This window comes from Manis javanica, chromosome 7, assembly GCF_040802235.1.
Source record: "Manis javanica isolate MJ-LG chromosome 7, MJ_LKY, whole genome shotgun sequence".
In the NCBI taxonomy this organism is placed as follows: domain Eukaryota; kingdom Metazoa; phylum Chordata; class Mammalia; order Pholidota; family Manidae; genus Manis; species Manis javanica.
In genome coordinates this window covers 93,615,903-93,643,209 of record NC_133162.1, presented here as the reverse complement: position 1 = coordinate 93,643,209, position 27,307 = coordinate 93,615,903, and the positions used below count along the sequence as shown (strand labels likewise).

At 44.0% G+C, this 27,307-nt stretch overlaps 1 long non-coding RNA gene across 3 annotated transcripts in view; it reads left to right on the top strand.

Moving 5' to 3' along the window:
- LOC140850468 (uncharacterized) overlaps nucleotides 1-22,221 on the top strand; it is a 56,146-nt gene extending 33,925 nt beyond the window's left edge. Inside the window, exons 6-8 of one of the 3 annotated variants that reach the window (XR_012133344.1) lie at nucleotides 4,371-4,479; nucleotides 9,104-9,243; nucleotides 14,477-22,221. This is a non-coding gene — a long non-coding RNA (uncharacterized lncRNA). Of the gene's footprint in view, nucleotides 1-4,370; nucleotides 4,480-9,026; nucleotides 9,244-14,476 lie in introns of all 3 variants that reach the window. The other 2 variants (XR_012133342.1, XR_012133343.1) reach the window with 2 other exon arrangements.
- Nucleotides 22,222-27,307: the final 5,086 nt, after the last annotated feature.

Here is a 27,307-nt window from a genome sequence, read left to right as displayed (position 1 = left end):
CATGACATCATCAATATAATGGTACAGCCACACCATTGGCAGTTTCTCCCATGTAGCCAAGTCCTGGGCTAAAAGTCCATGACATGGTGTCCTCGGTATCCTTGTGGAAGGACAGTGAAAGTCTTCTGCCATCCTTCCCATGTGAAGGTGAACTGTTCCTGACTTTCCTGCTCAATGTCAATGGAAAAGAAGGCATGAGCAAGATCTACCACAAAATGGTATGTTCCGAGTTCATGGCTGATGGTATCCATCAAGACTGCAATAGAGGGGACAGCAGCATACATAGGGGGTATAACTTTATTCAGTTCTCTTATAATCCATGGTCATATACCAGGAACCATCCTGTGTTTTTACTGGCCACACAAGGGAATCCAAAGAACTATGGATGGGCTTTATAATACCCACCTTTTCCAGTTCCTGGAGGAATTTTCCAATTTCTTTATGCTCTCCAGGCATTATTTATTTGGTATTAGTCACCTGCTGAGGCACAGGCAAAGCTATGGGCGGGTGCCTAGCATGTCCCCTCAGAACTGCCTTCACCACCCAGGTCCTCAGTCTGAACTCACTTGCAGTGTTCTGCAACCACTATAGACCCTGTAGGGTATATATACCCAAAACATATTCAGATGTGGGATAGATATACACAGTATACTCCTTTTGGTGTTACATCCTATTACCAGCAGATATGGGCTTGTTTCACTCTAACAGCCTTACCCCCATATCCATCTGCAATAGCCTTACCCCCATATTCCATCCGGGAAACTTCTCAGTGTTGCTATATCTCAGTGAACATTCAGCTCCTGTGTCTACCAGGGCAAGGACGCGTTGTACGTTCATTGGGAACCAATGAATTGATATTTCAACATGTGGCCTGAGGTCCCACACTAGTCCCTGAGGGTGGGCACCTCAACCCTTCCCTCTGTAAAACCATGTCCCCCAGTCATCTTCCTGTGTGGGTTCAGGTGATGTTGACTCACTCTCCAGCAGGAAGTCTTGCAAACACTCAGGCTAGACTTCTGGCTCTCTCTCTGGCCTCTGCTTCTTGGTTCTAAATGGCTGGAACTGCTGCTCCAGTTTCAATTACTGCCACAGCTACAGTAAGATTCTATCTGACTTCCCATCTAATTTCTTTCTGTCTGTTCCTACCCCTACTAAATCAACCCACATCTAGGTTCTCATGAACTACACAGGGCCCTTTAAATTCTTTCTCTGAATAGTAAACCATATTTGTGCACTCTCATTGCTTCAGTGTCTCCCAAGTCTTCTACTATATGGGTAACCTCACTTATAGGGTGCCCTAAGTTAGGGTCAAGAATGGCCACTAGGGGCTCAAAGGTGGATATGGATGCCATTTGAAGCACCACATTTCTCATCTCTGCAGTAAAAGGCTCATCATTTGGGCCATAATTCTCTGGACTATAGATGGAATTTTTCATGCCTAACTCCTACAACACATGTTGGGTCTCAGTATACACTTGCCATCTAGTGGAGGAGGATGGTAAATCACCCTGATTGGGCCATACAGCGCAAAGTGAGACCACAAGACATTCAAGGAGGGACTGATTTCCCGGGGTCTGATGTGCATTTTGTAATGACTGCCTCAAGACAGAATGAACTGTTACGGAAGTCAGCTTTCCCATCTCTCATCCAGACAGAACAATTCCTTCCCCCTTTACATCCCAAAGATACAGAAGCCAAGTAGACATTGATTCTGAGGGCTTTTCCAGAAATCAGAAGCCCAAATCCACCTGCTCAGCTTGAGTATAGAAGCAGAGCATAGAGTGCTTCATGACCTGGAGGAGGGGGCTGCACCTCTCTCAGAAGAACCCACGATTGCTGCTTTATTTTCTTGACAACAACTGGGTAGGCTTTCAACAGAGGAGGGGTCAGTGCCTCTGGCACCACCCCTTCTTGCTTCCCCAGCTCCTCCTCAATTTGGGGGAAAGATGACACCTTTCTTGCTACTCCCCTGAGTACCTCTTCTGCTTCACCTTTAACCTTTTCGCCAGTGCTCTGCAGCAACAGTAGCTAAGTCTTCAACAACTCTCTTACCTTCACCTCCAAACCTCACAGCTCTCATTCTCATGCTTCCTCTTATAGTGCTTCTCACAGGAGTATGTTCTCCTTCATAGCCTTTGCCTCATTAACAGCACCTTACAGTGCCACTGTATCATTCTGCAAAAAATCTCCTACCTTCTCCACTGCACTTTGCAGCTCATGTTCTTTTGCTTTTCATAGGGGTACATCCTTCTTTTTAATGGCCTTTACCTCTTCCACAGTGCCTCACAGCAATGCCATTTCATTTTTTTAATCTTTTACTTCCTCCACAGCACCTCTCAGCTTGCATTCTTGTGCTGCTTCCTCTTATATCAATGACATTTTATTCTTCAACAAATCTGTAGCACTTTGCAACTTGTGTTCTTATGCTGCCATTTCTCATGTCTCTTGCAGGAGCACATTTTCATCTGTAGACTTCTTAAAATAGTATCAGAAACAGCCTACCCATGGTTCCCACTGCCACACAGGCAGTTTCACAAAGGATCTCCTTATACTGAGGGCCACCTATATGGCCTCAGGCATCACCTCCACAAGCCCCCAGTCCAGTGGTGAGGCCCATACTCTAGGAGGCAATCCACTTCAGACTACATACCCATTGGAGGATATAGTACTGTCTTCCCATCCATAGGTGCAGCCCTCCGAAGCATGCTTTCCATGAGGGCCATCTGTTCTGTTCTTCGGTCTGCAGTAAATCCTGCCAACTGTGCAAGTTGTTTTGCCTGAGGTTTTCAGCACTAGATTAGCTCACTTTGTATTCAGTGAGACTGAGAAATGAAAATGGAATGTATTTTGGGTAAAAAAGTTCATACCTAGCTTTTTTCTCCTGGCAGTAGGTCAAGCACAAGAATCACTCCTGCATCCAGCAGTCTGCAGGTCTGTAGTCCACCTCAGTCTGTCTCCACACACAGCACTGGGCAGAGCTCTTTATATAGTGACTCACTCCATAATAGCTTATTGCCTATGGGTGTGGAAGCAGTAGCCTAGCAGTAGGCCAATTACATCATCAAGTAGTTTAGGGTTAGGTGAGGATACTGGCCATAGGAACTTCCATTTTCTCCACATCATTACATCCAGTTCACCAGTTAAATTTTTTTAAATTTTATTTTTTATATTTTGCTATCATTAATGTACAATTACATGAACAACATTATTGTTACTAGACTCCCCCTATTATCAAATCCCCACCACATGCCCCATTATAGTCACTGTCCATCAGCATAGTAAGATGCTGTAGGATCACTACTTGTCTTCTCTGATATATTGTCTTCTCCATGTCCCCCACGAAATTATATGTGATAATCATAAGGCCCCTTCTTCCCCCTTCTCCCTCCCTTCCCACCCATTCTCCCCAGTCCCTTTCCCTTTGGTAAGTCTTAGTACTTTCTTGAGTTCTGTGATTCAGCTGTTTTGTTCCTTCAGTTTTTCCTTTGTTCTTCTAGTCCACATATGAGTGAAATCATTTGGTACTTGTCTTTCTCTGCCTGGCTCATTTCACTGATCATAATACCCTCTAGCTCCATCCATGTTGTTGCAAATGGTAGGATTTGTTTTCTTCTTATGGCTGAATAATATTCCATTGTGTATATGTACCACCTCTTCTTTATCCATTCATCTGCTAATGGACACTTAGGTTGTTTCCATTTCTTGGCTGTTGTAAATAGTGTTGATAAACATCTGTCTTTTTCAAACTGGGCTCCTGCATTCTTAGGGTAAATTCCAAGGAGTGGAAATCCTGGGTCAAATGGTATTTCTATTTTGAGTTTTTTGAGGAACCTCCATGCAGCTTTCCACAATGGTTGAACTAATTTACATTCCCACCAGCAATGTAGGAGGATTCTCCTTTCTACACATCCTCACCAACATTTTTTGTCATTTGTCGTTTGGATTTTGGCCATCCTAAATTCACCAGTTAAATTTTACAGGAGTTTCACAGTTAATATTTTTGTGGGGCAGGGATTTGTGTATTTTGTTTTTATGATTATTCGTTTGATTGTTATACTTGATTTATATGTGAATCCCACATTTCTCCCTTATTATTATTAGTTTTTTTAATAAAATGCTGAAGTGGTAGGTAGATGCAAGATAAAGGTAGAAAACATAATTTAGTGCTGTAAGAGGGCAAATGTAGATGACCAGGTCTGTGCCTATAGACTAAGTATGAATCCAAGATAGACAAGGGCAACAAACATCCACTGTTGCAGAAGATTTCTCTCAAAATAGGGAGGGTGAGGTTCTAAGCCTCACCTCTGTTGATCCCCAATTTCTCACATGATGGCCACCCTGCAACTGTGCCTGTCTTTTTTTCTTCACAGGTTGTTCCTCCATTGAGGAATCTTACCTGTCTCTGACTAACCAATTGTCTTCTGGTACCATATAAAGAAATGTAAAGTTGGTGAGAGAGAAGCAATAATCTTTGAAAAGGTTAGCTTTTTACTTCTTTGCAGATTTATGCCCTATGGCTTCTATGCCCAGCATTTGTCTTGAGGTATTTTTACCACCTGGAAGAATTATGATGCTTGGTAATTTTCTATATAAGGCATGAATTCTACTAGAGGGTTGTAATTAGGAAGGCAGAAGAAAAGCTATAGATGTAGCAGATGGAAGAAAACATGGGAAGATTGATTATTTCTTTGACATATCTTCTTGTAGAGTAACTTCAGCATGTAAAGGTTTTAACAAACTACTAATTAAATTGCGTACACACATTACCAGAATAGGAATACAGATATATAACAAAAGCAGACCTACAATTACCAGCCATAAGTGATTTGTGTTGTTGTGTAAAGGAAAATCTTTGACTCTCATTGCTATATGCCATAGGAGGTCCATAATGCTTGATTTTCCCACTCTCTTTGATGTGAATATATATGAAGATCATTGATAAGACCTATTAATAAAACTTGGGATTGCAAAATGGTAATGATCTTCCATCTTATCTAAAGTATTAATGGAATGTATCTTTGATAGTAACTTATTCGACCAACATGAAACACTGTTCATATCAGGAAGGGAGAATAAATGCTTCACTATTAGTGTTGGTAATTTTGGTTCATTCCTGAACAAGAAAACTGATAGTGATCTTCAATTTTTGTGGGCCACTAAATACAGGAAGAGCAGTAATTATCTGGAATGTTCTGGTTCTTCTTGGAAGATTCCTCAAGAAATAGATGAAAGGAATCAAAACCAAACTTCAGGGACTATAGCTCCTTATGTAGGGATTTCTAGAAAGGAAAAGGTTGATGAATCACCATACACTTCTCCTTAAACTCTCAGAAAATAGGGCCTTTCTTTTATGTGTGTGCTTGGGTTTTTTTATTTTATTGAAAAATGTTTGGCACACATTACTGTATAAGTTTAAGACATACATGATTTCTTGATTTACATATATTGTGAAACCAGGCCTTTCTTAAGATAGAAACCCTCCCTGCACAGTGACTTTTGCAGCCTCCCTGGCAGAGCTTGAAGCAGAGGCCACTTGCCCATTTGCCTGGGTTACATGAGAAATCCCATTAACACTGAGTGTGGGCACACCCTCTGTTGTTCTGGCATCCACCAGTGCTGGAAGAGCTATAGGACACCATCCCCTGTCTTCCCCCACCACTGCCCTTACAGGAACTTCAAAAGGAACACTTGATAATGTCACATGAATACCATTGTCAAGCAGTTTCCCACCATGATGAGCAAGAGAAACCCCTGTGTGAGCACCACAGGTTCTTGTCCTGTTCTGAAGTGGATCTGGAGCTGCTGTGTCCCTAGGGCAGGGTCTCTGGCCCCTGTGGTCACCAGCTGACACCCACTGAGCAGCTGCAGCATGTCACAGGAGGAAGCTCAAAGACTACAGGTCAAAGATGCTGAAAAGAATTGTAGGGGAGTTGAAGTTCCCATGGCCAGGATCCTCACCTGAACCTAACTACTTGATGATGTAACTGGCCTGCTGTTAGGCTACTGCTTGCACACCCATAGGCAAAAAGCTAATATTGACTGAGTCACTATATAAAGAGCTCTGCCCAGTGCTCTGGGTGGAGGCAGAGACAGAGGAGGATTATAGACCTTCAGGCTGTTCGATGCTCATGTAATTCTAGTGCTTGACCTATTGCTGGGAGAACAAAGCCAGTTAATAAACCTTTTTACCCAAAGAAAGTTCCATTGTCATTCCTTGGTTTCACTGAATCCATAGTGAACTTGCCCAGGGCTGAAACCCATTGGCAAGACATGGTTTAGAAATCCAAATCTCAAAATCACTGAAATCAGGTGTGTGTATAAAGTGACTCTTTCTATGGCCAGGATTCTCACCTGGCCCTGGTCGGCTTGCTCACTACACACGTGTGGGCAATACATTGTTACTGACTGTATGTAGAGAGCTCCATCCAGTGCTTTGGGCAACATGGTGGCACAGCTTCATGGCTTCAGGAGAGCAGAGCAGAGGCTGGAGTGGTGGCAGTGCTGAGGACAGAGATTGAGATGGCTGTGGGGACAGAGAGGCTGAGAGACAGAGACTGGCTTGCTGCTTGCAGACTCATGTTGAGTGGATGGGATTCTAGTGACTGACCTGCCACTGTGGGAATAAAGTTGGGTATAACTCTTTCACCTCAAGAACATTCCATTGTCATTTTTCAGTCTCTTTGAAACCATAGTGAACTTACCTGGGGCTGAAACCTATTGGCAAGAAGACATGGAAGGTGGAAGAGCAGAGCAGGGAGTACACTGATTATGAAGAGTTGAAACATGTACTGGACAAGGAACAAGAAGCTGCATGCACTTATTTATTGCTATTTACTGATGGAAAAAATGAATGAGGGAAAACTAACTGAAGGCAAAGGCCAGATTTTAGACATATCCTTCCTAAAATCTGCTACATGAAATATCACAGAAGTGTGTGAAGGCAGATATTCATTTACTGACATTTGTTGAATGTATCCATGACAGATACTAACACCTAAAAAAGCCAGTAGTCCTGAGGGGAAGTTGGGGTTCCTATGGCCCGGATCCTCACTGAACTTAAGACACCTGCTGATATAACTGGCCTGTTGCTAGGCTACCGCTTCCACACCTTTAGGCAATAAGCTATTATTGAACTATATAGAGAGCTCAACCCAGTGCTCTAGGTGGAGGCAGAGACACTAGTGTGTGACCTACTGCTGGGAGAACAAGCTGGGTAATAAACTCTTTCACCCAAAAGAACGATTTGCTGTCAATTTATTTGGTCACATTGAATCCATAGTGAACTTGCCCAGGGCTGAAACCCATTGACAAGACAATTGGTGAAAGTCAGCAGGGTTCATTCTTGACCAAGGAAAAAGACAGGGTGCCCTTATGAGAGGGGTGCTTCAGTGGGCTGCCCGTGTGAATGGGGAGACAGTGAGTTGTCCCCCAATGTGTATGTGGTCTGAGGTGGCTTGCCTGTTAGAGGACTTGGCCCCACTCGAAGACTGTAGGCAAGTAGAGGTGACACATGAAGCTGTAGGGGTGGCTCTTGGTGTAGTAAGTAGGTCTTTTGAGAAACATAGTGCCCATGAGGCAGTGGGGACTGTGGGTTGGCTGCTTCTTACAGTATTAAAAAGGTCTACAGAAGAGACCCAAGAAATGGTGGCATGAGAAGGTGAGCTGCAAACTTCGGTGGATTCCCTAAGGAGGGAAATGGTATTGATGAGAGAGAAGGTGGCATTAGAACATGAAACGCAAACGTCTGTGGATTTCCTGAAGAAGGAAATGGCATTGATGCAAGAGGAGGCAGCATGAGAACGCCAGCAGCAAGGTACCACTGAAGACGTAAAAAATTCTTTACAGAATGAGATGGCAGCACTGCCAGATATTCTGAAGGAGGAAGAGGCCATAAAGGAAAAAGACGAACTCCTGAGTGAAGCACAGGCGAAGGTGGCATGGGAACATAATCTGTGAAGCATTGACCTGAAGGTAAGAGACCTTCTGAAGACTGAGGTAGCATCGCTGTGAGGTGCAGTAGAAAAGGTAAAGGTTTTAGCAGAGGAGGCACTTGGGGGAGAGGAGAGAAAGGTGCCATGAGCCCCAGAAATGGAGTTGCTGGAGAAGGATGAAGGGGTGATGCCAGAGGCACTCACCCTCCTGTGTTGAAAGCACGCCCAGTGGTTGTAAAGAAAATAAAGACTCAGCAGCTGAAAGTTCCCCAAGGAGTGGAGAACTTGGGGGTCATCTGGTCTGGTAAGACCTAAGTTATACCAGAAGCAGTTATAGATAAGGTTCAGGTCTTTCCTACCCTTCCAACTGTAGCAATGCTACAGGAGTTTCTGGATCTTCTAGGCTACTGGAAAGTGTTATTCCCGCACTTGGCACAAATTCTGAAGTCCTTATACCAGTTGTTATAAAAGGGTATCAGGTTGGACTGGGATGAGACATGTGCATCTGTCTTTACTACATCAAAATGGGCCATCAATGTCATGAGGGCCTTGGGTGTAATAGACCCATCAAGGATCTATGAGCAAGGATGTTCATGTGAGTGAAGACAGTTATGGCTGGGGTCAATGGCAGAGGCTTGAATGAATTTTGCCAACCTGTTGGATTCTGATCACCACTCTGGAAAGGGGCAGAGGTACAATATGCTTTGATAGAAAAACAACTGGCTGCCATATATCTTGCCTTGGTGGCTAGAGAACCCATCACTGGAATGGCCCCGATACAAGTAATAACCACCTATCCTGTGGGGGCCCGGCCTACAGCCGAAGCTGAGCCCCACTCTAGCTGGACAATGCCCTAAAGATGGCGCCTGCTTCCTAGACACCACCCTTCCTGGCCCTACAGCTCAGCGCATAAGGAAGTCTCCATGATTGGTTTGTCCCCATTTCCATGCTCGTGTTCATAGCATGCTTTTCACATGTTTCCAATAAGACTGAACCTGGTGCGTGATCAGTCAGCTGATTGGTTGGGATATGCTATATAAGCTGCTGCCCTGGAGGAAGTGGTGGTTGTTATTTTTTGCTTTTGCCTTTCACTAGATGGATGCTTGGACGCCCATAATAAAGATTCCTAACGAACCAGGCCTTTGGTGATCGTTCTCCTGCCATCACCCTAGGTGGCGGGACGTGATAGCTGGTGCCGAAACCCGGGACGAAAACCTGGCGTCCGAGGACAGAGTGGAACTTCTCACCCTGCGGTGATCCGAGTGGACACCCTTTGGAAGAGTTACACGAGTGACTGACATTTTGGAGAGTGGTGAGTATGGTCAGGGACAAAGTGAAAGCAACATCATGTCATGCAAATGCAAGCAATTGTGGTGTGTGTGTTTAGCCTTTGTGTTCCTTGTCTTGTTCTGTCTTAGTCTGTATATGTTTCTGCATTTCCTCACGAAAGAATAAGAGTGCTGTGGAAAGTTCACAGGTAAAGCGACGTAGACTAAAGTTCGCGGGAAGCGACGAAAACCAGTTAGCGAGGACTCTCAGGCTGTAAGGAGACTCAATTCAGGGGTATGAGCATGGGCGCATGTAACCTCAACTTAGAATAGAGTCAACCTCCTTCCCTCCACACTATGGGTTCAGCGGTGTCTAGGATGTGGGCGGAGGAACCACTCCAGGCACTCCTAAGGGCTAATGGAACTCCATTAAAGGCTAAGACCGCAAGGGCTTTCTTACATACAGTTGAGAAGCATGCGCAGTGGTTTTTGGATAAGGGAAGGATCACTGCCCCCTTGGGGAAAGACTAGGGAACGATCTGCACAAAGCAGATCCAGCGGAACCACTCCTGGTAGGGACGATTCCTATATGGAGTCTAGTCAGGGGGTGCCTTAAGGAGGATAAGCCAAGCTGCAGAGAGGCTATAAGAGAGGGGGAGGAAGTCCTGGAAGATGTCTGGGAGGAAAGATCCTCCGCTAGGACCTCAGAGAGGGGGTCCGAGCGAGGAAGATCTAAGGATGAGGAAGGGGAGCTATCGGGGGAGGAATTAGAAAAGCATATAAGGAGACTTAGAATTGCCCAGAGGAAGGAACGCCCTATCCCCCGCAGTTATCCCTCCCTAACGCAGCTGAGGCAACAGAAAGAGGAAGAGGAGTCGGAGGACACCCCCCTCTCAACAACCCTGAAACCGTCCTTGAAAATGGTGCCGTCAGCCCCCCCACTTCCTCTGGCTTCATTTCAGAACCACCCCCGTATCACGTACAGCCCTGTCATCATACGTGTGATTGCAATCAAGGACTAGAAAGAGGGGGGTGGAGGGAGTGGCTGAGAGAACAAGAAAGTGCCGCTTTCCCTGTATTTGAAGACTCTAATACACAACAGAGGTATCATCAAGCCCTAGATTTCAAGGTCATTAAAAGTCTGAAGGAAGCATCCACAACGTATGGCCCCCAGGCAGCTTTCACTGTTTCTTTAGTGGAGTCAGTAGCTTCTCTTAATCTGACGCCAGATGATTGGGCCAATGTAGCAAGAGCAACCCTCTCTGGAGGTCAGTACCTGACATTTAAGATAGCCTGGCAAGAATTTTCACAGGACACGGCTCAGCGTAATGCCGCAGCAGGTAATCATCAATGGAACTTAGACATGTTGATGGGCACAGGTCCATATTTGGGTCAACAGAATCAGGTAGGATTCCCCCCAGAGGTATATATGCAAATAGCCGCGGCAGCAGTGAGGGCCTGGAAGACGCTGCAAGGCACAGGTGACCTACAGTGTCAGCTGTCAAAGGTGTTGCAAGGATCTAATGAGCCATATGCAGACTTTCTAGCCAGACTGATGCAAATAGCCGGTCGCATATTTGGTGATGTTGATACTGCTATGCCCCTTGTGAAGCAGCTGGCCTATGAGCAGGCCAACAAATGGTGTAGGGAGGCCATAAGACCCTGGAAGAACAAAGATCTGAGTGCTTATATTAAGGTTTGTAGGGACATTAATGACAGCGTAGTACAAGGACAGGTTATGGCCGCAGCCATAACTCAGGGATTGAGAGATGCTCGTGGCAGGTCAACCCCTCCTGGGGCCTGTTTCTACTGCAAACAAATGGGTCATTTGAAAAGAGATTGTCCCAAGCTGAAGGAAGCCAACGAACCTGCTAGCAGGCCCAAACCAAGATTATGCCCGAGATGTAGAAAAGGAAATCACTGGGCCAGTGAGTGTAGGTCAGTGGTGGATGTGGAAGGCCGACGGCTGCCCCCTCAAGAGCCAAAAAATGGGAGGAGGGGCCCTCCACCTCAGGGCCCGCAAATGTATGGGGTGGTTCAACAGATACCCAGAACTCACCACCCTTTGACAGATCAGGGAGTTCACCCAGCACCGAGGAATCACGGAGAGCAACAGCAGGAAGCGCAGGAGTAGACATCTGTGCCGCCACCAGACTCGTATTGACCCCCGAGATGGGAGTTCAAGTTGTACAGTCAGATTTTAAGGGACCTTTGGCAAAAGGAGTAGTGGGTCTCTTATTGGGCTGGAGCTCCACTACTAAAGCAGGGTTAATAGTACACCCAGGAGTTATAGATCCAGACTATGAAGGAATAGTTAAAATTATGGTCTCCTCCCCATGAGGAATCATGGCTATTAGCCCAGGAGATTGCATTGCTCAAATTCTTGTGCTTCCTAGCAAACATGATTTGTATGCTCATAAAAATGCTGTTTGAGGACAGCAAGGGTTTGGGTCTTCTGGGGCTCTGCTGGCTTGTCTTACATTGGATTTGGGAACCAGGCCCATGCACACCTTAGAGATCAGAGGTAGGCATTTCTCAGGATTGCTGGACACAGGGGCAGACCGTAGTATCATAAAGGAAGATGAATGGCTGAAGGAATGGCCTTTAAATCGAGCTGCACAAACCTTAAGAGGACTTGGGATAGCCCAAGCGCCCCTATGTAGTGCTGCTTCACTGTCTTGGATGGACCAAGAAAAGCACGAGGGGATAATTCAACCCTTCGTGCTAAACATACCCGTGTCCCTCTGGGGAAGAGATGTACTAACCCAAATGAATCTCAAATTGACCACGGAAACTTTCTACAGCGAACAGTCTAACTGCATTATGAAAAGACAGGGCTACCCCGGGACAGGTGGACTTGGGAAGAACTTGTCAGGTCGAGAAAAGCCCATTCCTTTGTCTAACATTACGCCCAGTCGATTTGGAGGGCCCGGGCTGGGATTTTCCTTGGGGCCACTGAAGGAGAACAGCAAATAAAGATTCAGTGGCGATCTGAGAATCCTGTGTGGGTTCCTCAGTGGCCCCTTACTAAAGAGAAGAAGGAAGCAGCCCACACTTTAGTACAGGAGCAGCTTGCTGCCAAGCATATTCAGGCCTCTACCTCCCCCTGGAACACACCTATTTTTGTGATAAGAAAGAAAACAGGGAAGTGGAGGCTTTTACATGACCTTAGAGCTGTAAATAAGCAGATGGTGCTTATGGGCTCAATACAACTGGGTTTGCCACTGCCCATGGCCCTGCCTGTGGATATCAAAGACTGTTTCTTTTCTATCCCCCTTCACCCTGAAGATTGTGCCAAATTTGCCTTTACCATACCTGCCATTAACCATGACCACCCAGATGAGCACTATGAATGGAGAGTATTACCGCAGGGAATGGCCAATAGCCCCACTATGTGTCAACTATATGTGAGTAAGGCTTTGTCAGTTGTCAGAGGAAAGTTTCCTAACATGATCATCTATCATTATATGGATGACATCCTTTTGTGTCATGAGAGCAGCAGGGAGCTAGAGCAAGGTCTCTGTTTCTTGCAGTCGCACTTCCAAAAATGGGGCCTGGCTATAGCCCCAGAAAAAATCCAGAAGACTAGTGCTTACTGATGAAGAGCTCCGACCTCTCTATGCTATACTGAGAGGTGACCCAGATCTAACATCACCCCGCTCACTCACTGATCAGGCAAGAAGGGCATTGGAACTCGTCCAATCCCGTTTAGAACTTGCTCAAGTGGATAGAATAAATTATCAGAAACCTCTTTCCTTTATTACGCTTCCCAGCAATCATAGCCCCACAGGCGTGCTCTGGCAAGAGGGACCCCTTCTGTGGGTGTATTTAGCTCATTCACCAGGAAAGACGTTGATTTGGTACCCACAGTCTATAGCGGACTTAATCCTCAAGGGAATCAAGGTGGCAGTCAAAACCTTTGGAATAGCGCCCTCTATTATCATAACTCCATACTCAGTGACACAGTTAGAGTGCCTTGCCTCTTGTTGTGACACATGGGCCATTGTACACACCGTCTCTCAAGCCTCCTTTGACAATCATTACCCAAAGCATCCGTGGCTACAATTTTGCTTGTCTAACCCAGTTGTTTTCCTGAGAAACACCAGACATAAACCCATACCTAAAGTAAGAGTACTGTTCACTGATGGTTCTAAAACTGGCATTGGGGCCATAGTCACTGATGATGGCTCGTGGACCTTCAAGTTCGCGACTACCTCGGCCCAACAGACAGAACTATTGGCAGTGATGCGAGCATTTGAGCTCTTTCCAAAGGAACCCTTTAACCTTCTATCAGACAGCCAGTATGTAGTGAATGCCGTCTCTGCAATAGAGTGCGCAGGTCACATTAACCCCTCCTCATCCGTCTTAAATATTCTTAGATGCCTACAGCAGATAATTTGGGACCGTTCAGACCCCTTTTTCATTGGACATATAAGAGCTCATACCTCCCTTCCGGGGCCCCTCGCCAAGGGAAACCATTGCGCAGATTCCCTGACTAGGGAATCTACTATGTTTCTGGTAACAGACCCTGCGGAACAGGCCAATCTATTTCACAAGAAATTTCACGCTAATGCCACCACCCTCCGCCTGAAGTTCCAGATCACTAGAGAACAGGCGAGAGCCATAGTGGTCAGCTGCAATTGGTGTGTATCGCTTCTTCCCCCTACCCCCATAGGGGTTAACCCAAAAGGATTGCTTCCCAACCACATTTGGCAAATGGATGTCACTCACATCCCCGAATTTGGCAGGATGAAATATGTTCATGTGTCTGTGGACACCTGCTCAGGTGTTATCTTTGCATCCTGCCACACGGGGGAGAAATTTCGGGATGTCATTTCCCATTGTTTGCAAGCATTTTCAGCCTGGGGAAAGCCCAAGCATCTGAAAACGGACAATGGGCCAGCGTATTCATCCAGACCATTCCTTACCTTTGTCAAAACTCTAGACATCAAACATACTACCGGCATTCCCTACAACCCTCAGGGTCAGGGTATGGTGGAACGCACCCACCTTACCCTCAATAATGCCTTATATAAACAAAAAGGGGGAATAGGAGAAGACTTTAGATTCCCCAGAGACAAATTAAACATCATATTATTCATTTTAAACTTTTTAACACTGGACAAAAATGGCCACAGTGCAGCAGAGAGGCACAGCCAACAATCCAATCCAAAACACATGCCTAAAGTTTTGTGGAAGGATGTGTTGGAAGGAACATGGAAAGGCCCAGACCCAGTGATAATCTGGACCTGAGGCTCGGTTTGTGTTTTTCCACAGGACCAGCAGAACCCCGTTTGGGTGCCTGAACGTCTGATACGCAGAGTGGAAAACCCTGGAGCGGAGGTACAAGATGATCGCACTGCTTCTGCTCCTGCCATGGATCCTACAGCAGGCGACGGCGGAGCCGAGCTGCAGCTGCAGCTACCGCCGCGCTGACTATCACCATTCCTATGGCAGAGACGCTGAATGGTCTGTCCCAGGCCACTGCCTCGGCAACGACAACGCAGAACATCATCAAAGGCCATTTTAAGAATGGGATGGCCTTGGTCAACCAACGCATGAACCTTCTTCAAGAACAATTGGACCTCTTGGGGTAGGTTTTGTCTGTGGGCTGCACCCATTCTTATACAGGGGTGTATTACTGGTATTCCTTTTCATAATTATTCTAAAGCTGCCAACTTGTCCAGACAGTTAGGCAAGATGTTAACCACAAATTGGTCCAGTGAGCTTGACGAGCTCATCACTCAGCTACGGTTAGAAATTTTGAATGTTAGCTCCAAGAAGGTAGAGATGCTCTCCATAGCTCAAATAGCTGAAGCTGTGTTAAACACCACCAAAGCCCGGTCAGGTGTAGGTGTCATAGGAATATTGCTAATTGTGGGCCTCCTCTTGCTTGGGAGGAAAGTCTGTTCCATACAAAAACAGCAGCGGGGAGAACAGAAGGTGCTGTTGCAGGCCATGGCAGCGCTAGAGGAAGGCATCTCCCCTAGAGTATGGCTTAATATGCTGGATCAGTAGTCAAGGAAGGGTAAGATTGGGAACTGCGCATATCAACCTAAGACAGGGCGCAGACCTAAGTTGTCTGTTGCCTGAGGATGGGTAAGAATGCCGCAGACTCTGGACGACCTAAGACAGGCATGATCCCGACAGCCCTTTGGTTATAAAACAATAAAGGGGGAGATGTGGGGGCCCGGCCTACGGCCAAGGCTGAGCCCCCCCTCTAGCTGGACAATGCCCTAAAGATGGCGCCTGCTTCCTAGACATCACCCTTCCTGGCCCTACAGCTCAGCGCATAAGGAAATCTCCATGATTGGTTTGTCCCCATTTCCGTGCTCATGCTCATAGCATACTTTTCACATGTTTCCAATAAGACTGAACCTGGCGCGTGATCAGTCAGCTGATTGGTTGGGATATGCTATATAAGCTGCTGCCCTGGAGGAAGTGGTGGTTGTTGTTTTTGCCTTTTGCCTTTCGCTAGATGGATGCTCGGACGCCCATAATAAAGATTCCTAATGAACCAGGCCTTCGGTGATCGTTCTCCTGCCATGGCCCTAGGTGGTGGGACATGATACTATCCCATCGGGGTGGGTACAAGACTGGACCCAAAAGCCAAGGAGTGGTGTGGCACAAACACTCACACTAGCCAAATGGGGTGCTTATCTGCAACGTAGTGCCCTTTCTAGTAGCCCCTTCAGTGAAGAACTCCAATGCCTATTGGGGCCAGTGACATATACTAGTGAAAAGCAGGTAGACCTTCCTTTTTTGTAAAACTTTGGTATCATTAATCTACAATTACATGAAGAACATTATGTTTACTAGGCTTCCCCCCTTCACCAAGTCCCCCTAACATATCCCTTCACAGTCACTGTCCATCAGCGTAGTAAGATGCTGTAAAATCATTACTTGTCTTCTCTGTGTTGCACAGCCCTCCCTGTGCCCACCCCCCCACACTATACATGCTAATCATAATGCCACCTTTCTTTTTCCCCACCCTTGTCCCTCCCTTCCTCCCCAGTCCCTTTCCCTTTGGTAACTATAAGTCCACTCTTGGGTTCTGTGATTCTTCAGCTGTTTTGTTCCTTCAGTTTTCCTTTGTTTTTATACTCCACATATGAGTGAAATCATTTGGTACTTGTCTTTCTTCACCTGGCTTACTTCACTGAGCATAATGCCCTCTAGCTCCATCCATGTTGTTGCAAATGGTAGGATTTGTTTTTTTCTTATGACTGAGTAATATTCCATTGTGTATATGTACCACCTCTTCTTTATCCATTCATCTACTGATGGACATTTAGTTTGCTTCTGTATCTTGGCTATTGTAAATAGTGAAGCAATAAACATGGGGGTGCATCTGTCTTTTTCAAACTGGAGTGCTGCATTCTTGGGTAAATTCCTAGAAGTGGAATTCCTGGGTCAAATGGTATTTCTATTTTGAACATTTTGAGGAACCTCCTTACTGCTTTCCACAATGGTTGAACTAATTTACATTCCCATCAGCAGTGTAGGAGGGTTCCCCTTTCTCCACAATCTCGCCAACATTTGTTGTTGTTTGTCTTTTCGATGATGGCGATCCTTCCTGGTGTGAGGTGATATCTCATTGTGGTTTTAATTTGCATTTCTCTGATGACAAACAATGTGGAGCATCTTTTCATGTGTCTGTTGGCTATCAGAATTTCTTTAGAGAACTGTCTAGTCAGCTCCTCTGCCCATTTTTTTTTATTATTTGCTTTTTGTTTGTTGAGGTGTGTGAGCTCTTTATATATTTTGTATGTCAAGCCTTTATTGGATCTGTCATTTATGAATATATTCTCCCATACTGTAGGATACCTTTTTGTTCTATTGATGGTGTCCTTTGCTGTACAGAAGCTTTTTAGCTTGATATAGTCCCACTTGTTCATTTTTGCTTTTGTTTCCTTTGCCCTGGGAGATATGTTCATGAAGAAGTCACTCATGCTTATGTCCATGAGATTTTTGGTATGTTTCTTTCTAAGAGTTTTATGGTTTCATGACTTACATTCAGGTCTTTGATCCATTTCGAATTTACTTTTGTGTTTGGGGTTAGACAGTGATCCAGTTTCATTTTCTTACATGTGGCTGTCCAAGGTAGAACTTCCTTTTGAACCATTAGTAGCAGAGAATCCCTATCAGGAAAGAAGAGCCTCTATACCTGAAGATGCATGGTACACAGATGGCTCCAGCCATGGGCAGACCCCCAAATGGAGGACCATAGCTTTCTGTCCTAAGACTGAGACAATATGGATGGAAGATGGTGAAGAGAAGAGCAGCATATTTTCAGAGTTGTGGACTGTGTGGCTTGTGATCAGCCAGGAGCGCTTCCCTATAGTTGTCTGCACCAGCAGCTTGGCTGTCTATCAGGGCTTGAACCTGTGGCTACGAGCCTGGTACCATGCCAACTGGCTGGTTAGTCACCAACCCCTTTAGGGGCAAGAGTTGTTTCAAGTCCTGTGGGCCTGTGATAAGACTAAAACAGTTACAGTATACCATGTGACAGGTCATTTGCCACTGGCATCCCCAGGCAATGATGAAGCAGATAAATTGGCCTAGATTCATTTGTTAGAAGGAAAGCCTGTGGCTTTCCCAATGGCTACATCAGCATTTGTTGCATGCCAGGCAAAAGACCATGTGGGCTATAGTCCATCATTAGGGCTTGCCTTTGACCTTTGAAGAAGTTAATAGAGCTCAGCAGGAGTGTGTCGTGTGCTCCAAAAGGGACTTACAAGAAGTACTACAGCAACATGGGACAATACCTAAGGGGTCTATACACCTCATCAGGTGGTAGATAGACTATATTGGGCCTCTACCTGTGTCAGAAGGATAACAGTATGCTATGACTTGTGTGGACACAGCTACTGGACTTCTGGTTGCTTTTCCTACTTGTTGTGCAGACCAGCAGATGACCAAAAGAGGCCTGGGGCATCTCTTTGCTGCCTATGGCCAACCACAGGTAATTGAGAGTGATCAGGGCACCCATTTTACTGGACATACACTGCAAGAATGGGTGCAACAGCTGGGAATCAAATGGATGTTTCATGTGCCACACAATCCTACTGCAGCACACATGATAGAGCGGCACAATAGCTTGTAAAAATCCGGACTACAGTCGGATACCAGTAGTCTGCAGGGATCATCAGTCCGCTTATGGACCGTGATGCGGCGTTTGAACAAAAGACCCCAAAAGGGAGCCCTGAGCCCTGTAGGCATGTTAACACATATGGCTGCCTCCCCTATACAACTACAAGAACAAACCAAGGAAGAATTACTGAAGCTGAGTTTCGGCCACCAGAATAACATCTTGCTGCCAGCACCAACTACACTGAATCCCGGAGACTCCATTGAGTGGATGTGGCCTTGGACCTTTTGACACATGAACCAACAATGGCTGGCTCTCCTGGCACCTTAGGGACAAGGCCTGGAAGCTGGCCTCCTGTGTATTCCTGGAATAACAGCAGAGTGGCCAACATAGGTCACAGTAGCATATCCTGAATGGCCAGTAGGTAGGAGCATCTTACCAGGGTGTTTTGTTTTATCACTATGGCCAGTACATGCACCTCCAGTACCACTATATATAGACCCTTCAGTAACCCCCATGGGGAAAGTAGTGAAAGTATGGTATACTAGACCTGGAAGGGGCCCCCTTCCTGCTACAGTCCTATCACAAGACTACTGTCTTGCATGCATCCTACCTGATGGACAAGATTTGCCTATGTTGGTGGCACTAAAACATGTGTCTTATTGCCCCTAAAGTCTTTGTGCATTGGGAACTTCCTCTGGCTTGAGGATTATTATAGCTTTTTGTTATTAGGAACCTCCTCTGTCTTGAGGATTATTATAATTTTTGTTACCTGTATCAAAATCTTGCTGTATCTTATTTTCTCTAAGCTGTTGTTATCCTCTGTTGCTATTGTGGAATCTGGTTACAGTGCTCCAGCTTTCTCACACAGGGACCATTGTGGAAGATTGAAAGCATGTAGGTTGTAACACGAGAATCCTGGAGGGGTGGAGTGTGGGGAAGTTGGGGTTCCTATGGTCAGGATCCTCAATGAACTTACACCACCTGATGATGTAACTGGCCTGTTCCTAGGCTACTGCTTCCACACCTTTTTGCAATAAGCTATTATTGTGCTATATAGAGAGGTCGGCCAGGTGCTCTGGGCAGAGGCAGAGATGCTACTGCTTGACCTACCGCCCAGAGAACAAGGCAGGTAATTAACCCTTTCTCCCCAAAGAACGTTTTGGTGTCAATTTCTCTGGTCACATTGAGTCCATAGCAAACTTGCCTGGTGCTGAAACCTATTGGCAAGAGAAGTCCTTTTATATTAATTTAAGAAGATTTTGTCCTGGAAAAAACTTTCAACACTTAAAATCTCTTACAATCTCGAGACATTTATTTTTACCCAGCTGTCTTGAGTTTTGAAGGGTTTGATGCTGGCAGGTCTTATTGGCAGAAGCACAAATGAATTTTCCTTAGGTTTGTGCAAATACTGTTCCCCTAGAAATACTCTGAATTGCCAAAGAATGGCTACTGGTACATTCAGCATTCAAGTGGGTGTCTTGCCAATAGGTTTCAGCCCCGGGCAAATTCACTTTGCATTCAGTGAGACTGAGGAATGACAATGGAATGTTTTTGGGGTGAAAGGGTTTATTACCTTAGATTGTTCTCCTGGTGATAGGTCGAACGCTATAATTATGTCTGCATCCAACAGTCTGCAGGTCTGTAATCCTCTTTCATCTCTGCCTCTGCCCAGAGCACTGGGCAGAGCTCTTTATATAGTGATTCAGTCAATAATATCTTATTACCTCTAAGTGTGAAAGCAGTAGCCTAGCAGTAGGCCAGTTACATTCATCAAATAGTTTAGGTTCAGGTGAGGATCCTGGCCAGAGGAACCCCAACTTTCCCCACAGTGGGTCATGTGATATAGTCCAAAGCTTATGAACTGGCACTTTCTGGATTATGAGTTGGGTGAGATTTCATTTTATAATATGAAAAATGGATCTTATATTGATACCTTCACCAATACTTTTTAAAAAACTGGCCTTACTTCTGTACTACACATACTTCAAATTCTCCTATTCTCTGTAAAATCAGAAAGGAGTGGTAAGTCCTTGGAAGCCTGATTAGTATATTGTTATCTTTCTTTCTGTAATATGGAATATCCTTAGATAATGGATATTGTGATTTCAAGGTTTGTATAATGTGATTTCAAGAATTACAGTGTTTTATGTTTCCAGCAATGACTTACTTTTTGCCCTTCTATATCAATAACTATGATAATACAGAATTTGTGTTGTTTCATAAGAATGACATGAGAATAAATTACAAATTGCAATTTTGCAGTTCAAAATGAAAGACTTCAAAATGGGCATGTTTTATTTACCCTTCATGTTTTATCAACACCAATAAATCTGTTTTATGACATGTCTTGCCAATGGGATTCAGCCACAGACAAGTTTACCATGGATTCAATGAGTCCAAAGAAATGACAGTGGAACATTCTTGGGGTGAAGGGACTAATACCCTACTTTATTGCCATGGTGATGTGTCAGGAATCCTGTCCACTCAGAGTGAGTCTTCATGCAGTAAGCTAGTCTCTGCCTCTGGGCCACTCTACCCCCTACAGCCATCTCAGTCTCTCTCCTCAGCACTGCTACCACTCCAGTCTCTGCTCTCCTGAAATCCTGAAGCCCTGCAGCAGCTCAGAGCACTGAGAGGAGCTCTTTATATAGAGCCAATAACAATGTATTGCCCACACATGTGTAGTGAGCTAGCCGACTAGGGCCAGGGTAGAATCCTGGCCATAGAAACCTTCACTTTATCCACACATGTGCCTACATGTTGTATCAATGTGTCTTGTAAATTCATTATTGTTAAGTGTCTTGAAAGTCCATGTTTGACAATGGTGGGTGAACGTCTTGTCTGAGAGGGATGGTCCCCAGGCAAGTTCACTCTGGATTTGGTAAGACCAAACAACAACTACAGAACATTGTGGGTACAATGGTTTATACCAAGCTTTATTCTCACAGTTACAATGTGCCGTGCTGGAATCATGTCTGCCTCTGACAGGTTTGCAACCTATCTCTGTATCTGCCTCCAGGGGGAGCACTGGGCAGAGCTCTTTATAAAGTAACACCAGCAATAATGGCTCATTTGCTTCCACAGTAGGCCAATTACATCATCAAGTAGGCTAGGGTCAGATGAAGATCCTGGCCACAGCAACTACCGTTTTCCCTCCAGAGAGACATATTTAGTCTTCTGTATTTTTGGAGAAATATACATTGGATAGATCTGAACTCTTGGTAGTGTTTAAACCATTATTTCTAAGTTTTACCTTTTACAGAACATTTCCAGAAAGAGTAGAAGAGGAGAGTGTAGATTATGGACTGGAAGCTGACTCAGTGGTATGGTAGTGATGGCTGGGATCCCCAGTAAGGTCTGACCAACTTCTCATAAAATTGACCAAGACAGAACTATTGTTATAGGGAAAATGGAAGTTCCCATGGCCAGGATCCTCATCTGGCCTACTTGATGATGTAATTGGCTTACTGCTAGGCTAATGCTTCCGTATCCATGGGCAATGAGCTATTATTGACTGAGTCACTATATAAATAGCACCATCCAGTGCTGTGGGTGGAGGCAGAGACAGAGGTGGATTATGGAACTTTAGAATGTTGGATGCAGATGTGATTCTAGTGCTTAACCTACAGCCAGTGAGAATAAAGCTGGATATGAACTCTTTTACCCCAAGAACAGTCCGTTGTCATTTCTTGATCTCACTGAATCCGTAGTGAACTAGCCTGAGGCTGAAACGCTCAGGCAAGACAGGTGCTAAGATTAATCATTTACAGAGTTCGGTGACTAAACTTCCTAACCAGCTAATAAGTGTCATGTTTACATTTTAGCAAAATTTACAAAATTTGAGTAAAAGGAAAATTACAATGCTGTTTTTCTGAAATTCACTTATTTAAATGACATACATTTTAGAATTTGGCCTGCTCATCTCTCATTTCAGACACACACATCCAGTTTATAATTCATAACACAACAACCTGTATTGCATATTGTTACATTTGCATCATTTTAATCTTGTATAAAATTACCATCACTTTTATTAAAGATAATCATTTGTTTGTAAATTAAGACTAACAAACTTGGTTCAATTATTCACTTAAATGTAGCAAAAGCAGTTACTGAACATATAGATGTTTTTAAAATCTGCTTTTATGGAACTGTCTTGCCAATGGATTTCAGCCCTGGATACGTTCACTATGGATTCAATGAGACCAAAGGAATGACAGTAGAATGTTTTTGCGGTGAAAGGGTATACCCAACTTTATTCCCATAGTGGTAGGTCAATGACTAGAATTCCATTCACTCAGAGTGAGTCTGCATTCAGCAAGCTGGTCTCTGCCTCTGGGCCTCATTAACCCCCACAGCCATCTCAGTCTCTGTCCTTAGCACTCCCACCACTCCAACCTCTGCTCTCCTGCAGGCTTGCAACCCTGCAGCCGTGCAGCAGCTGTGCCACTGTGTCACCCAGAACACTGGGAGGAGCTCTTTATATATATATACTGTCAATAACAAAGTATTGCACACGTGTGTAGTGAGGTAGATGACCAGGGCCAGGTGAGAATCCTGACCATAGGAACCTTCACTTTATCTATAGAAACTTCATAAAGAACCTCAAACTGAACTTTTAGAAAGGTGTCTCAAGGCCAGGAAATCGAAATTACAAACTCTTTCAGCACACTTTGCCTGCAATACTTACAGAGAGTGTGAATTCCTCTCTCCAAGGTCCACAAGTATTCTGAGGCTCCTGAGTGTCTCACCTGAGGGGGATTACCCCAGGGCAAGTTCTCTCTGGATTTGGTGAGATGAATAACAGTAAACTTTGGGGGTAAAAGGGTTTATACCAAACTTAAATCTCAGGGTGGTAGGTGGAGTACTATAATCACATCTGCCTCCAACAAGTTTGCAATCCATCTCTGCCTCTGCCTCCAGGCAGAGCACTGGATGGAGCTCTTTATATAGTAATACTGACAATACTAGCCCATTGCCAACAAGTATGTAATAATTAGCCTTTACAGTAGGCCAATTACACCATCAATTAATTTAGGGTCCTGTGAAGATCCTGGTCACAGCAACTTTCACTTTCCCTACACTGAGCCTGCCAGGAAGTGACCTTCCTTACTAACCTGGTAAGGCTGCTGGAAACCCTATAAGCAAGGTACAAGGCTGATTCTTCCAAGGGGCCTTATTGGCTCCATAAAGTCAACCTTAGTTCCTTAAAGCTGTCTGGTCAAATCTGAGTCTATGTACATCTCTCTCAAATATGACACTCCAGTCAAAGCCTTGGTAAAATAGCCAATGATTTCAATTGTACCCTGTTACTAGGAGAACAGTCTTATTGAATTTATGAAAATAAATATATTACCATAAAAAATATTCACTGAGAGTTTTCAAATTCTGGAGGGGTCAGGTAGAGAGAAAGATAAATGTTTTAATTCTACTTACAAATGTATAATTTACCAAACTCTTGTGGAAGTTATAGCTTAAGAGAAAAAGTTTCCTTAAATCTGGAAAAGCATATTTTAAAAAATCAGCAAGATTTGAAATGAAATCATAAAAATTAAAATCCTCCTCCTCAGTTTAGTCAATCCCATGTAATTAATTCTTGTTTAGCTTGAATCCAGTTTTTCCACTAGCTCCAAAGTAAAAGAGTAACTGCCTATAAATAGCAAAATATTTAAAAATGGAAATGGTTAGGTTCTGATGAGAGTTCACCATAAGGCAATTGACAAGGACATTTGGTTATTTCTGCAGCATATAATGGTTCAATGATCTACAGTTTAGCTTCATTCAACAACACTTCCCAGGTAATTTATCAAATAAGTGAAATTAGCTAAATATTTCCCCTTTTTGAAGAGAATATCCGGACATGTTCCAGGGGCCCTCTGAAAAATCTCCGTTGAACTAGAGGTAAAGAGGACTTTTATTTTTTAGAATTTGATGTTAGAAAGTTGTCAAAAGTATCAAAAGTTTTGAACTAAATAGGATTGCAGGTCATTGTGAAATCAATACTTATGTGTTTAGCTAATGTAACAAAAAGCTTTAAAGACAAATAAAGAAGGTTACACAATTGTTAGTAAAACTTAGCTCTTTAAATATTAAGATTTTGTTTTCTAAAGTACTCAAAGACCTGACTCAGGTAACATGAAGCACAAGAAATTATTCTGATTGAATTAGAATTAGAAAAACTTTCACAATCTCTTACCAATCGACCAATAGTTCAAGAAAACTTAGCCCTTTTAACAAAGAGAAAACAGTTTCTAATCTTGTCATGTACTTGATATTAACTCATTTATTTCAATCTCACACAGCATGACTATATTAAATTCCTTTTCCACAAGCCATCTACGACTTTTTTTTTAAATTCAGATTTAGTCCTATTTTCTCCTTCCCAGACACTGTAGGACTTTCTTTTCCTTTAACAAAACTGCGTTTCCATTCCTCATACATTCCTTTATCTAAAGCACACATCCTCCTTGTCTAGCATATGAAGAAGTTTCCTTTATTTCAAGTACTTTTAATTAGAATTTAAAACCCTTAAGAACCCTAATTTTTAGTGAAAATTAAGAAGGAAGCAATTGTGAACTATTACACTAGTATTCTTTAGATTGGTAAACATGAATATATTTCATAATTTCTAGAAGCATATGCTTCTTTCAATAAACATAAAACAATTTTATTAACAGACCCAAATTTGTTTTTAGTTTCCTTGTAATAAGGAAACCAAAAGTAGACAAGCCTATGTTCAGTTATGCAAAACTTTAAGATTTAAGGTTACCAAAAAGATTTTCAAGCTTTTTTAGGTACATATACCATAACACATAATTGTTGATAAAAAAAAAATTCACTGACTGCATCTGTTTAGTTTATCTGTTCAGAGCATGCCTAGATTACCCACGAAAGCTTCATTAGGCCATTTTCCCAAGCCTTTCCTTTTTTTTGATTGATTTAACAGATAACATCAACTTATACAACTTTAAGTAAAACTAGGCAGAATAAAAGTTTTCATTTTAATGCTGATAACCTTAAACACATGTCTATTTTAAATAAACCAAACTTAAATTAGCATTGATGCCAAATATTTTCCCAGATCATATGAACTTGGGAAACTTGAGTTAGTTTTTACAAGAAAATGTCTTTCCCTTTAACTGATGTAATCTACCTGCAGTAAGGGAAAGAGGTATTTATTTATCAGAGAGATATTTATTTCTAAATTTTGCACTATTTGTTGCTTTGCAGAGAGGAGGTTTCCCACTCCAGGCAAGTTCACTATGAATTTGGTGAGACTAAATAAAGATAACAGCAAGTTGGGAGGAGTTAAAAGGGGTTCATAGCATGTTTATTCTCACAGCAGTCACCCAGCTATGTACAAGCAGCACACACAGCTCAGTCTTTCCATTTCTAGCCCTGGGGCTCAGCAGCTTCCCTCTGCCAGCCTCTGTTTTCTCCCCGCCCTCTTCCCAGGGTCCCCTTCTCTGCTCTCTCTCATTCTCCTCCTTTCCACAACCCTAGCACTGGGAGGAAATCTGTGGGTGGGGCTTTGTGGTGACTGGCAGACACCCAAATATTTATATACCAGAAACTGTGGAGAGAAAATGAGTGTTTCGTCTCCACCCCTCCCCTGTGCTGGTACTCCCATGAGTGACCAGTGGCTCTGTCACCCATAAACTTCCTGGTGCCCATAGATATGCAAAGCAGGTTTCTTATGTACAAAATAGATGATATTAAAGCCATCAAGGATCCTGGCCATAATGTCAATTTTCTCTATACTTATATTTAAAAAGAAATGTAGTGAGAGATTCAAGATGTCGGCATGAGAGGTGAGATAGAGAACTCACCCAAAACAACAAATAGTATGAAAATAGTTAATTAATACAACTAACCTAAAAGACCAACAAGAAAGAAGGCTGAACCAGACTGCATACAGTCATCATGAACAAAGAAGACCTCACGAAACAGGGTAACATACCAAAGCCTTGATCTGGCAGGACCCAAGCCCTTCCCCCACCCCAGTTCACTGGCAGGAGGAAGAGAAAAAGAGTGGGGAGGGGGTGGAAGCCTGGGACTACTGAACACCTAGCCCTGGAGATCTGCTTTGTAAGAAGAAATCTACACTGTGTGGTGCTCTGGAGGTTGGGGAGCTGAGACAGGCAGAGTGCCTGAGAGACTGACATTCCAGCTGTTTGTGGGGTATGGGATCAACATCCAGCTGCTCTATGCCAGAGGAAAGGCAGGCAGTATGAGAGGCTTCCTAGGAGAGAGAGGGCTGCTGAACAGGCAGAGTTTGCATGGAGCTTGCTCCGTGGGAGAAGGGAAAGCTGGACAAGGTTGTCTAAGCACGCACTGCCCAGTAGATTGTTAACTTTGAGGAGCTTCAGGCACTCCATCCCCCAGGCTGGCTGTGCATGTCCAAAGCCTCCCATTGTGACACACAGGCTGCTGAACCTTCCTCCTGGCCTGACAGCACTGGCTTGAAAACCAGCTGTTACTGTGCTGGTATGATGCCACCCAGAGGGAGGCCCCACCTACAACAGCTAGAGATGCAGAGCACAGAGGCTTACAACTGTGTGCTCAGCCCACTGGCTCTAATACTGGAGACAGATACTGCAGACATCAATCAGGAAACAGATCTTTCCTCCCCCCAGGCACCAGCTCCACTCACCAATGACCCTGAACCTTACTCTAGGGGCTGAGCAGCTCCAGAGACTGGAGCTTCTGGGCACTAGAGGACACCACGTAGGAATATGAAATGTCAGAAGATCTAGGTTCAGACCCAAATCTCACAAACCCCAGAAAAAGGGCCATATAAAACTGAACTTACCAGTCTTCCTGAAAGAGCGTTCAAAATAAAAATCATAAACATGCTTATGGAGGTACAGAAAAATATTCAAGAACTCAGAAACGAATTTAAGATGGAGTTTCAATCATTAAGAAATTCCATATCTGAAATGAAACATACAATGGAGGGATTTAAAAGCAGATTAGATGCAGTGGAAGAGACAGCAAATGGAATCGAAATTAGA